Source organism: Diaphorina citri, unplaced genomic scaffold (assembly GCF_000475195.1).
Source record: "Diaphorina citri unplaced genomic scaffold, Diaci psyllid genome assembly version 1.1 scaffold2804, whole genome shotgun sequence".
Lineage (NCBI taxonomy): Eukaryota > Metazoa > Arthropoda > Insecta > Hemiptera > Psyllidae > Diaphorina > Diaphorina citri.
The window spans coordinates 1,651-13,304 of NW_007380221.1; the positions used below are offsets into that span (position 1 = coordinate 1,651).

General features: G+C 40.4%; 1 long non-coding RNA gene across 1 annotated transcript; it reads left to right on the top strand.

Moving 5' to 3' along the window:
• Nucleotides 1-8,535: 8,535 nt before the first annotated feature.
• LOC113471685 lies at nt 8,536-8,908 on the top strand. Its single transcript, XR_003394288.1, has 2 exons — nt 8,536-8,657; nt 8,861-8,908. It is a non-coding gene; the product is annotated as an uncharacterized LOC113471685 (long non-coding RNA).
• The last annotated feature ends 2,746 nt before the right edge of the window (nt 8,909-11,654 follow it).

Below are 11,654 nucleotides of genomic sequence, written 5' to 3' on the forward strand. Positions count from 1 at the left end.
GACGGTCATAATATGAGCTATTAATGGAGATTAGACATTCATATGTACATACACTGTAGAAGGTATCCAAAGTGCCCGATGCAACCCAAAATCAGAAAATTTCATCTGTGTGTTGAACTCTTTTTTTTAAATTTCATCAAAATCGGACAATTCGTTCGAGAATTATCTTGCAACAAATCAGTATCCGCAGCAAATTCGTGGAGATAGATTCGTATAAGCTTCACCCAAGGATGTTGGGTTAAATCGTTAAATGCAAAGTGGTGCACTAAAACTCACTTCTCTCGTTAATATTAAAAATATGTACATTAATTACAAATTAACAATCCTAATTATATCTACTAATACCTTATCTCAGTTCCCAGAAAAGCTGCTCTCCTTTCAAGATTTTCCAGGAAATCTGTGAAACAATGTTGCGCATATCCGCAGACTTGATGTTTGCTGATGAAATTCATTAACATTCTTCTAATATTAGGTTTCAGTGTTCTTAATTAGAAATTTGTCGCGTGCAATCTGTACCAAGAAGAAAACCAGATCGTTCATGCACATAATTAGAATAATGATAATTACTTTCTTGAACATACCTAGTACTTATTAGGTATACTAGTCGAAATCCTTAAGGCATGGTCGTTCATGTCACTCATCCATTTAGTGGTCTTGCTCGGCGTAGCTTAACAAAAACGAACCGGAAAATAGCCTATAACCTTCACGGGAGTGTAAGCAATAAGTTCACAAAGTTTCATAGCAATCGGATGAGCGGTTTGGCCAGGCATAAAGTTCGAACAAACAAACACACACACAAACATTCATTTTTATAGGGGTGGCCACTAACCTTACGTTCGGGAGCCCCAATCCCATGAAGCCGATGCGGGGCGAGCCATGCCGCAGGCGAAATTTTTGAAAATTTTGGTCTACAATCATTAGAATGGAAATTCTGATCTTCAGCTCCAGACGAGAAATTTCCCAACAAGTGTGAACCATGATTAGAGAGCCGCATAAGATCGTCTCGTGAGCCGCGCATCTGCAATATAGCAATATACTTACACTTAGAAGAAAACTAGGTTGTTAAATACGGAACCCTATATCAGGAATAGACGCACCTTGGTAACACATAAAATATTTCTCCCATTGACGAATGGTGACCTGGTTGCGTCAGCATTTGATGAAAAATAATCGTTCTGAATGGCAGCAGCATATGCTGACGTAAAATCTAGCATTGCCGATATACGAGTTTTATTTATGAAGCAGACCTTTGCGAGAGAAATAATATGACAGGTTCTGTTTGAAAGATGCCGTTCACACCTTATCCTGGAAGCTGGAAGTTATGCTGTGTTGGGAAATTGGAAAACAGTGATGGGCTTTAGAATCCGCATTTTTTGGAGAAGTTTTTGGCTGCGTGCTTGTTTAAGGCGAAAATACCAGTCTAGTTAGCTTGGTTGGTAGCACGTCTGCCTTGTAAGCGTTAGGCCGCGGGTTAGATTCCCGCCCGTGGTGGATTTCATCCTGAAATGATAATGTTCGTTCCTGGAACGCCTGGCTTCCTCCTATCCTGACTTCCTTCTCTCTTCGATTTCGGGACGATAATACCTTAACAGTTACAGTTCCCTCTGTCAAACCGTTCCCTCTTTCAAACCTCTTCACAAAAATTCCTTAGTCTAATCGTAGCTCAAGTCTGAAGCAACCAATAGACCGAAATAAATATGGAGGAACCTTAACATTCAAGATCTATAATAAACCCTGAGAGCCTGACACTCATAGTAAGAGTAAAGACTGTAAAGAAATAACAGAAGCATAGTAAAGTGTTCGCTCGGGATAAATGTTCGTTCCTGGAACGCCTGGCTTCCTCCTATCCTGACTTCCTTCTCTCTTCGATTTCGGGACGATAAGACCTTAACAGTTACAGTTTCCTCTCTCAAACCTCTTCACAAAAATTCCTTAGTCTAATCGTAGCTCAAGTTTGAAGCAACCAATAGACCGAAATAAATATGGAGGAACCTTAACATCCTAGATCTATAATGAACCCTGAGAGCCTGACACTCATAGTAAGAGTAAAGACTGTAAAGAAATAACAGAAGCATAGTAAAGTGTTCGCTCATAATTCTCATATACTTCAGGAAGGTTATGTTCTCATACGTTCCTCACATAGCAAAAGCCATTATGGAGGAAAAGAAAGTAAAAATATCTTTTAAAAATATTTTATTATTATTAGGTAACTCAAAAATGAAAACGATGGCGATGGGGAATTGAGAAAGAATAAAGCGAAAGAAAAAGGGAAGGAAGAAGAGAAGGTGAAGGCAAGAGAAATAACGAGAATAGGGAAGTAGGGGTAAAAGGAAAAGCGGAAAGAGGAGAGGAATGGAAATGAAAGTAGAGAAAAGGGGAGTTGAAAGAGAAGAAGAATAACGAGTAAACGAGTTGAAGAAAAGCAGGGAAGAGGAGGTGAAGAGAACAGGAATAAGGAGTAGGGAAAAAGAGGAGAAGAGAAGAAGGAATAACGAGTAAAGGAAAAGCAGGGGAAGAGGGAGTGAAAGTAAGGAGAAAAGAGAAGTGGGGAAAAAAGAGGAGGTGGAAGAGAACAGAAATAACGAGAATAGGGGAGCGGCAGGAAAAAAAGGAGGTGAAGAGGAAAGAGAAGTGTGGGGAAAAAGAGGAGGAGAGAAGAAGGAATAACGAGTAAAGGAAAGGCAGGGTAATCTGAATAAAGTCGTCTTCTTTATTACCGAAACCTGCAACCTGCAGTACGGATTCTGCTTACAAATGACATGCTTTTTTGTGTACATATTGAATAAGTGAACTTGGTAGCGTGGTGTTTTATTAAAAGTCACGCTCTCATGCTGGGGCTTCATCCGTTCTCAGGATGATGGGTTATGTAGGATTTACTCTGGGATTGCATTAGATATTAGATTAGAGTTTCTAATTTACTCCTCGTCATAACTTTACCTGCTCTGATGCAACAACGGCTTTCGAACACTTGATAGTTTCCATGGGATCTCACATGTTTACAATTCTCTGTGACATAATCATCTCTCTTTTTTTTAATAAAAGAGGTTTGACAGAGGGAACTGTAACTGCTATGGTCTTATCGTCCCGAAATCGAAGAGAGAAGAAAGACAGGATAGGAAAAAGCCCCCCCAAAAAATACCACTTCGTGGCATAAAAAAGACCCCGCCAAGTCGTTCCTCCCAAAATAAATCAAGTAAAAGAGGAGGAGAAGAGAAGAAGGAATAACGAGTAAAGGAAAAACAGGGGAAGAGGGAGTGAAAGTAAGGAGAAAAGAAAAGTGGGGAAAAAAGAGGAGGTGGAAGAGAACAGGAATAACGAGAATAGGGGAGCAGCAGGAAAAAAAGGAGGTGAAGAGGAAAGAGAAGTGTGGGGAAAAAGAGGAGGAGAGAAGAAGGAATAACGAGTAAAGGAAAGGCAGGAAGAAAGAATAACGAGAGTAAAGGAGAAGCAGGGGAAGAGGGAGTGAAAGTAAGGAGAAAAGAGAAGTGGGGAAAAAAGAGGAGGTGGAAGAGAACAGGAATAACGAGAATAGGGGAGCTGCAGGAAAAGAAGGAGGTGAAGAGGAAAGAGAAGTGGGGGGAAAGAGGAGGAGAGAAGAAGGAATAACGAGTAAAGGAAAGGCAGGGGAAGAAGAATGTTGCTGTAAGAAGCAGAAACAGCAGAATACGTTACTGTAATATTATGAAGTGTCTCAGTTGCGAACCACCAGGGACCCGTGCAAGGTTCTGGGTCAAATAGTCAAGTCTGCAATACAAATCATAATAGTGGGACCTGACGAGAATATCAATGAGCTTTACCGCAGCATGTTATAGGTGGGAGCCAGGTCCGTGATGTGAACTGAAAGAACAGATGCCCAAGTGAGGTGACTGAAGTTTATACCCAGGTGACTGAAGTGATAGGACATGTCATTGAGGAGCTACCAGTTTTTGACACCATTGTCGATTGACATTGCCTGAATCACGTTCACACTATGAAGTTTGAACTGAAAGAACAGATGCCCAAGTGAGGTGACTGAAGTTTATACCCAGGTGACTGAAGTGATAGGACATGTCAGGAACTGAAAGTACAGATGCCCAAGTGAGGTGACTGAAGTTTATACCCAGGTGACTAAAGTGATAGGACATGTCATTGAGGAGCTACCAGTTTTTGACACCATTGTCGATTGACATTGCCTGAATCACGTTCACACTATGAAGTTATGAACTTTTTTATTATTATTATTCCCCCCCACACACACTCACACTAAAATCCTTTGATCTTGCCTACTTTATATTTATGGCCGGCCACTCACTATCAGGTACACCTGAACAGGTACACCTGTGAGGTCTAGCTGATAGTGTGTGTGCTCATCAAGTAGTTCTGATGGGCGGACATTTTCAGCCGTACCTGTCAGGTCTAACTGATGAGAAATATCGGCCATCCAAATTTCCTACGTGACCGCATTGTGTAGTGCAGACTTGCAGAGTCTACAGACGTCCAGATTTCCAGTTTACCAATCATCATCGGTGTCTGTATTTGAGTCCGTATCCGCATCTTTTGGAAGGGCTTGCTTAAACGACTCGTCTTTTAAATCAGAGGGAACTGTAACTGCTAAGGTCTTATCGTACCGAAATCGAAGAGAGAAGGAAGACAGGATAGGAAAAAGCCAGCCGTTCCGAGAACAAATATTATCTGTTCAGGATAAAATCCGTCCCGGGCGGGAATCGAACCCGCGGCCTAGCGCTTACTTGGCGAACGCAACCTTCGGATAAGATTGTGTTGCTTCCTCCGACACAGCTCTGGGATCATTGAATCTTGAAGGTGGACTCTCTACTGATAGCGATGATATTTGTTACCAAATATCATCCCTACTACAATACGGATATGGGCACAATCATGTAGATATGTCGTTCAGCCCATCAGCTTACATATCAACATTAGCGCGTTAAAATGAGCTCAGTTTTCTCATTTCTACGCGTACTTTTCCAGAAAGTACCAATGTGCTAGCTACAAAACTTTGCAGATTAGAAATGGGCCTCATTTCGTTCGATCAAAAAGCCTCTCTTGTAGCAGTCACTGTTCCATCCTGTATTCAATGTGTTGTTAGGTTGTTACTCCTTAGTCACAACTCGTCAACAATTTTTCAATTTGTTCAGGTCTCTTATCTAATCATGTAGATATGTCGTTCAGCCCATCAGCTTACATATCAATATTAGCGCGTTAAAATGAGCTCAGTTTTCTCATTTCTACGCGTACTTTTCCTAGAAAGTACCAATGTGCTAGCTACAAAACTTTGCAGATTAGAAATGGGCCTTATTTCCTTCGATCAAAAAGCCTCTCTTGCAGCAGTCACAGTTCCATCCTGTATTCAATGTGTTGTTAGGTTGTTACTCCTCAGTCACAACTCGTCAACAATTTTTCAATTTGTTCAGGTCTCTTATCTGTCTCCCTCTCTTTTCCTCTCTATCTCTGACTTCTCTAACTCATTAGGCATTTATGAGGCCAAAAACCTCAAGAGTTAGCACTAGACACCGTTCTAGACATACCATGAAGAATTTGCTATGTGGGTACATCATGTAGTTGTGGGACTTGTATGGCTATTTGTAAGTAGCTCTCAGTTATCCCTCCCCTCACTATGTCTGTCATATTATGTCACTTTGAAATTTGAGCTTCTTCCTTTTCCCTTTGCCACAACAAAATTCCGGACATTCCCGTCAGAGAATCCAGCAACCGGGATTGGAACCCGAAGGATATAAAAATGTCTTGATTTATCTTACTAATGTGCAATAGTATCGACCATAACATAACCTTATCTTCATTTGCATGATCACTAGATTTTTATATGTATGGCCTCTACTTTAGCCATATAGTATGCCCAGAACATTATGTATAGGGAATAGGTTGGGAGGAGAAGGGATAATCTATGTTTTCCAATGTTCTCTATACGGCAATAGGCAATAAACTTGCTCTTTCGCTTTTGTCGGAAAGCTCTATCTCTACGTATATGTATCTAGTTTTATAATGATACCTAACTAGATTATTATTATTCACCCCACACACACTCACACTAAAATCCTTTGATCTTGCCTACTTTATATTTACGGCCGGCCACTCACTATTAGGTAGACCTGACAGGTACACCTGAACAGGTCCGCCTGTGAGGTCTAGCTGATAGTGTGTGTGCTCATCAAGTAGTTCTGATGGGCGGACATTTTCAGCCGTACCTGTCAGGTCTAACTGATAGTGACTGGCATATGATTTCTAGTGTACGAGCGACGTCGATCGGCTTCGGACGACTTTATAGTGTCGCCTGTAGTTGACCAAAGTTTAGATTTAGGTTGTATCCTAGCGTTTCTATAGCCACAGGTCTAGTAATTCCAGGTTCACTATAATTATGTAGCTACTGTTTGGACTGGGACCAATAAGCTGTGTCCACACATAGTCCATCGACCAGGTGAAGAGCTGAATCTATGTTGTTGAGGCAGTGTACGGTTTAGGTCGATCGACGACGTCGACTATAATGTTTGGACTTTGGACACACCATTAGTTTTCATGTAGTCCTCCAATGCCACAACAAAATTCCGGACATTCCCGTCAGAGAATCCAGCAACCGGGATTGGAACCCGAAGGATATAAAAATGTCTTGATTTATCTTACTAATGTGCAATAGTATCGACCATAACATAACCTTATCTTCATTTGCATGATCACTAGATTTTTATATGTATGGCCTCTACTTTAGCCATATAGTATGCCCAGAACATTATGTATAGGGAATAGGTTGGGAGGAGAAGGGATAATCTATGTTTTCCAATGTTCTCTATACGGCAATAGGCAATAAACTTGCTCTTTCGCTTTTGTCGGAAAGCTCTATCTCTACGTATATGTATCTAGTTTTATAATGATACCTAACTAGATAGGAAAAAATAGTTCCAGCTATGTTGCCCTGTTACAGTTCCAGGAGGGGGAACAAAGTTTAGATTTAGGTTGTATCCTAAGCGTTTCTATAGCCACAGGTCTAGTAATTCCAGGTTTACTATAATTATGTAGCTACTGTTTGGACTGGGACTAATAAGCTGTGTCCACACATAGTCCATCGACCAGGTGAAGAAGCTGAATCTATGTTGTCGAGGCAGTGTACGGTTTAGGTCGATCGACGACGTCGACTATAATGTTTGGACTTTGGACACACCATTAGTTTTCATGTAGTCCTCCAATGTCAGTGTATTCCATATCTCTGTAACGATTAGAGACTCCCCCATGTATAAGAGAATCCCCCATGTATCTGCTTTCTTCGCCACCACATTTCATTTTCTCGGTAGAGTAGCGTCCGTTTTGGAAATTTACTAGCGTATAACTAATATTTTAATATCAGCACATTTTCCACTCCATGTAACAGGACATCAGGAAACTCAAATGCAGTGGTGTGTTCGCCATGAAAGCTAGGGGAGAACCGCTTTCCTTCCCCTCTACGGTTTTTTTTTTCTTCTTCCTCTTATTCCGCCACTTACGGCTTAAAAAGCAGGTGATTATTCAACCTGGCTTCCAAGATCACCAGCAGATTGGCATACTGTATAATTGTTTATGTATATGGGTTCGTACTGTTTGTAGGTTCCCCCTTTGAGAATTTCACGACTCGCCACTATCCAAACGTTAATGTTCAACTTTAATATAATATTTATGGTGCTTTTGTTAGATTCTGCACGTGTGAGACCATTATAGTGGAATACATCCTCCAATTGGATGGTGGAATCATTTGTAAATACATATAATATCATGAGATCACAATATCAGACAAGGCCAAAAATTACTTCATTTATCCGTTAATGTTCAACTTTCACATCATATTTATGGTGCTTTGTCAGATTCTGCACGTGTGAGACCATTATAGTGGAATACATGCTCCAATTGGATGGTGGAATCATTTGTAAATACATATAATATCATGAGATCACAATATCAGACAAGGCCAAAAATTACTTCATTTATCTGTTAATGTTCAACTTTAACATAATATTTATGGTGCTTTGTCAGATTCTGCACGTGTGAAACCATTATAGTGGAATACATGCTCCAATTGGATGGTGGAATCATTTCATGAGATCACAATATCAGACAAGGCCAAAAATTACTTCATTTATCGCCCTTTATAATCTTGGGGAATTTTTGATATCTTCATCAGGGAATGTATTGACTGAAAGTTTTTGTACAATAAAACTCATGTTAATACAATCACGGATAAGTTTGTAAAAGTTCACGTTTTCTGAAGCTCAAGTATTTTCTTTTTTTTTTTCCTTTAAAGCGCTTTAACTCTACGGGCAGTAGGTCGTTCACGCTGATATCCCTAGGTTACATTAGATTGAATAGATTGAGGGTTTTGAAGTATAGGAAAAGAGCATCAACCCCTTCGACATCGTCAGATAGGGAGGGAGGTGAGGGCAAAGAGGAGCGGATGTGGGCATGTGTGAGGCAGACAAGGATGTGTTGGATGGAGAGGGTTACCCCACATTGGGAATCTTGTTTTGATATAAGTAATTTGATGATTTTTTTGTTTCCTCAGATCCTCAGCGGAAAGTAAAGGCAAAGTGGAGAAACCGTTCGGTCTGAGCTTTGTCAAGTTGATGCAGAAGAACGGCACAACGCTTCCCGATGTTACTCACGAGTTACTAGTCTATAAGGTAAGTAGGAAAAAGGATACTAAAAAGCCAGCCATTCCGAGAATGAACATTATCCGTTCAAGATCAAGTCCGCCCCAGGCGGGAATCGAACCCGCGGCCCAGCGTTTACAAGGCAGACGCGCTACCTTCCAACTAGGCTGGCCGATTCAACATTTAAATGATTCTATAAAATGTTTTCTTTTTTCCCCCCATTTCGTTCTCAGATCGACCACAAAAAGTACGACGTGCAAGGAACGGACACAAGTTACCTCAGTTTGCCCTGTTCTCCTGTCAGTGTATTCCATATCTCTTTCATGTAGTCCTCCACTGTCAGTGTATTCCATATCTCTTTCATGTAGTCCTCCAATGTCAGTGTATTCCATATCTCTGTAACGATTAGTGAGGAAAACATAAAATCAAATGATTAAGAAGGATAAAAAGAGGACAGGGGAATAAGAGACTCCCCCATGTATCTGCTTTCTTCGCCACCACTTTTCGTTTTCTCGGTAGAGTAGCGTCCGTTTTGGAAATTTACTAGCGTATAACTAATATTTTAATATCAGAACTTGAATTTATCCCCGGTAAGCTTCAGTTTAGACTGCTTCCTCTGCCTGCCTGGGAGTGATGTGACGGAGCTAATGTCTCTGCAATTCTGCACTAAAAGGAAAACCCGCATTAAATTCAGCCTAAGGAGTGATCCTTGTTCAAAAGTTCCCTAGATTTTCTTGTTATTATTCAAAGAGTGTGTATGAAGCTCCATTGAAGCAGCTTTGGTGTAGTTTACAGAATCGGATTCTTTAGAATGAAAAGAAAAGCTCCATGCGCCTTGGATAAAAAACAATTAATAGTGCATCCTTTTCACCGTCTTGAGGTTTACTTTATTTATTTATTTATTGTTCTACTCCTTAGGCCCTAGGTCTCGATATTCATAGAGCAGATATGTAAGCTCCTACCTAACTTAGCTGATTAGAGTAAATACATTTCTTTCCCAGCCTTCTACATTAATAGTACCTACCAATAATGAAGTAGAAACTGCCACGAGGCAGCAGCGGTTTGTACTTGTGGGGAAAGCTCCTCAAAAACCGCCAGCCCCAACTTTTCCCCCTGAGGGAAGTAATGTGATGTTCCTAAGGCAGGAGAGACTGTTCCCCCCTCCTCACTTGGATATTTAGCTTTTTTTTATTTAAGAGTTATAGCTTCAGATATAAAGAAGACCTGCTGCGTAACAAAAAATAACATTTAATTTTTCTTTTTCTCTTCCTACAATATATTTTTTCTCCTTGACAAATTTATATACGCTCGCGCGAGTTGTACAAGTCATATATTTTATTGGGAACAAAATGGCACGGTAATTCGCAACCTCCATGTTATGCTGACTGGAGCTTAACACGGGACGATTCTTTAAGGGAGAGACGACGGTGATTTATGACCTTTGCATGACGGTCATATTCCTTGTATGACGGTCATAATATGACCTATTAATGGAGATTAGACATTCATATGTACATACACTGTAGAAGGTCTCCAAAGTGCCCGATGCAACCCAAAATCAGAAAATTTCATCTGTGTGTTGAACTCTTTTTAAATTTCATCAAAATCGGACAATTCGTTCGAGAATTATCTTGCAACAAATCAGTATCCGCAGCTAATTCGTGGAGATAGATTCGTATAAGCTTCACCCAAGGATGTTGGGTTAAATGCAAAGTGGTGCACTAAAACTCACTTCTCTCGTTAATATTAAAAATATGTACATTAATTACAAATTAACAATCCTAATTATATCTACTAATACCTTATCTCAGTTCCCAGAAAAGCTGCTCTCCTTTCAAGATTTTCCAGGAAATCTGTGAAACAATGTTGCGCATATCCGCAGACTTGATGTTTGCTGATGAAATTCATTAACATTCTTCTAATATTAGGTTTCAGTGTTCTTAATTAGAAATTTGTCGCGTGCAATCTGTACCAAGAAGAAAACCAGATCGTTCATGCACATAATTAGAATAATGATAATTACTTTCTTGAACATACCTAGTACTTATTAGGTATACTAGTCGAAATCCTTAAGGCATGGTCGTTCATGTCACTCATCCATTTAGTGGTCTTGCTCGGCGTAGCTTAACAAAAACGAACCGGAAAATAGCCTGGCTGACATTTGGTTTTGACTGCAAAAATTTTACTGGTAGATGCCCTTCGCACTCAACCTTTGCTATTTCGTTTGCAAGGGAGATTTCAGACTGGTATCCTCCCTGGTCAAAGTCCCCCAGCCAGCTTCACCTTTTCCCAGTATTTTATTATTTGTTAGTAGCCGAAATCCGTCGCTTCGCTCCGGATTTCTGCTAGTAAATACTTAAGGCATGGCCGTTCATGTCACTCATCCATTTAGTGGTCTTGCTCCTCGTAGCTTAACAAAAACGAACCGGAAAATAGCCTATAACCTTCACGGGAGTGTAAGCAATAAGTTCACAAAGTTTCATAGCAATCGGATGAGCGGTTTGACCAGGCATAAAGTTCGAACAAACATAAACACAAACATTCATTTTTATAGGGGTGGACACTAACCTTACGCTCGGGAGCCCCAATCCCATGAAGCCGATGCGGGGCGAGCCATGCCGCAGGCAAAAATTTTGGTCTACAATCATTATAGAATGGAAATTCTGATCTTCAGCTCCGGACGAGAAATTTCCCAACAAGTGTGAACCATGATTAGAGAGCCGCATAAGATCGTCTCGTGAGCCGCGCATCTGCAATATAGCAATATACTTACACTTAGAAGAAAACTAGGTTGTTAAATACGGAACCCTATATCAGGAATAGACGCACCTTGGTAACACATAAAATATTTCTCCCATTGACGAACTTACACTGAGAAGAAAACTAGGTTGTTAAATACGGAACCCTATATCAGGAATAGACGCACCTTGGTAACACATAAAATATTTCTCCCATTGGTGACCTGGTTGCGTCAGCATTTGATGAAAAATAATCGTTCTGAATGGCAGCAGCATATGCTGACGTAAA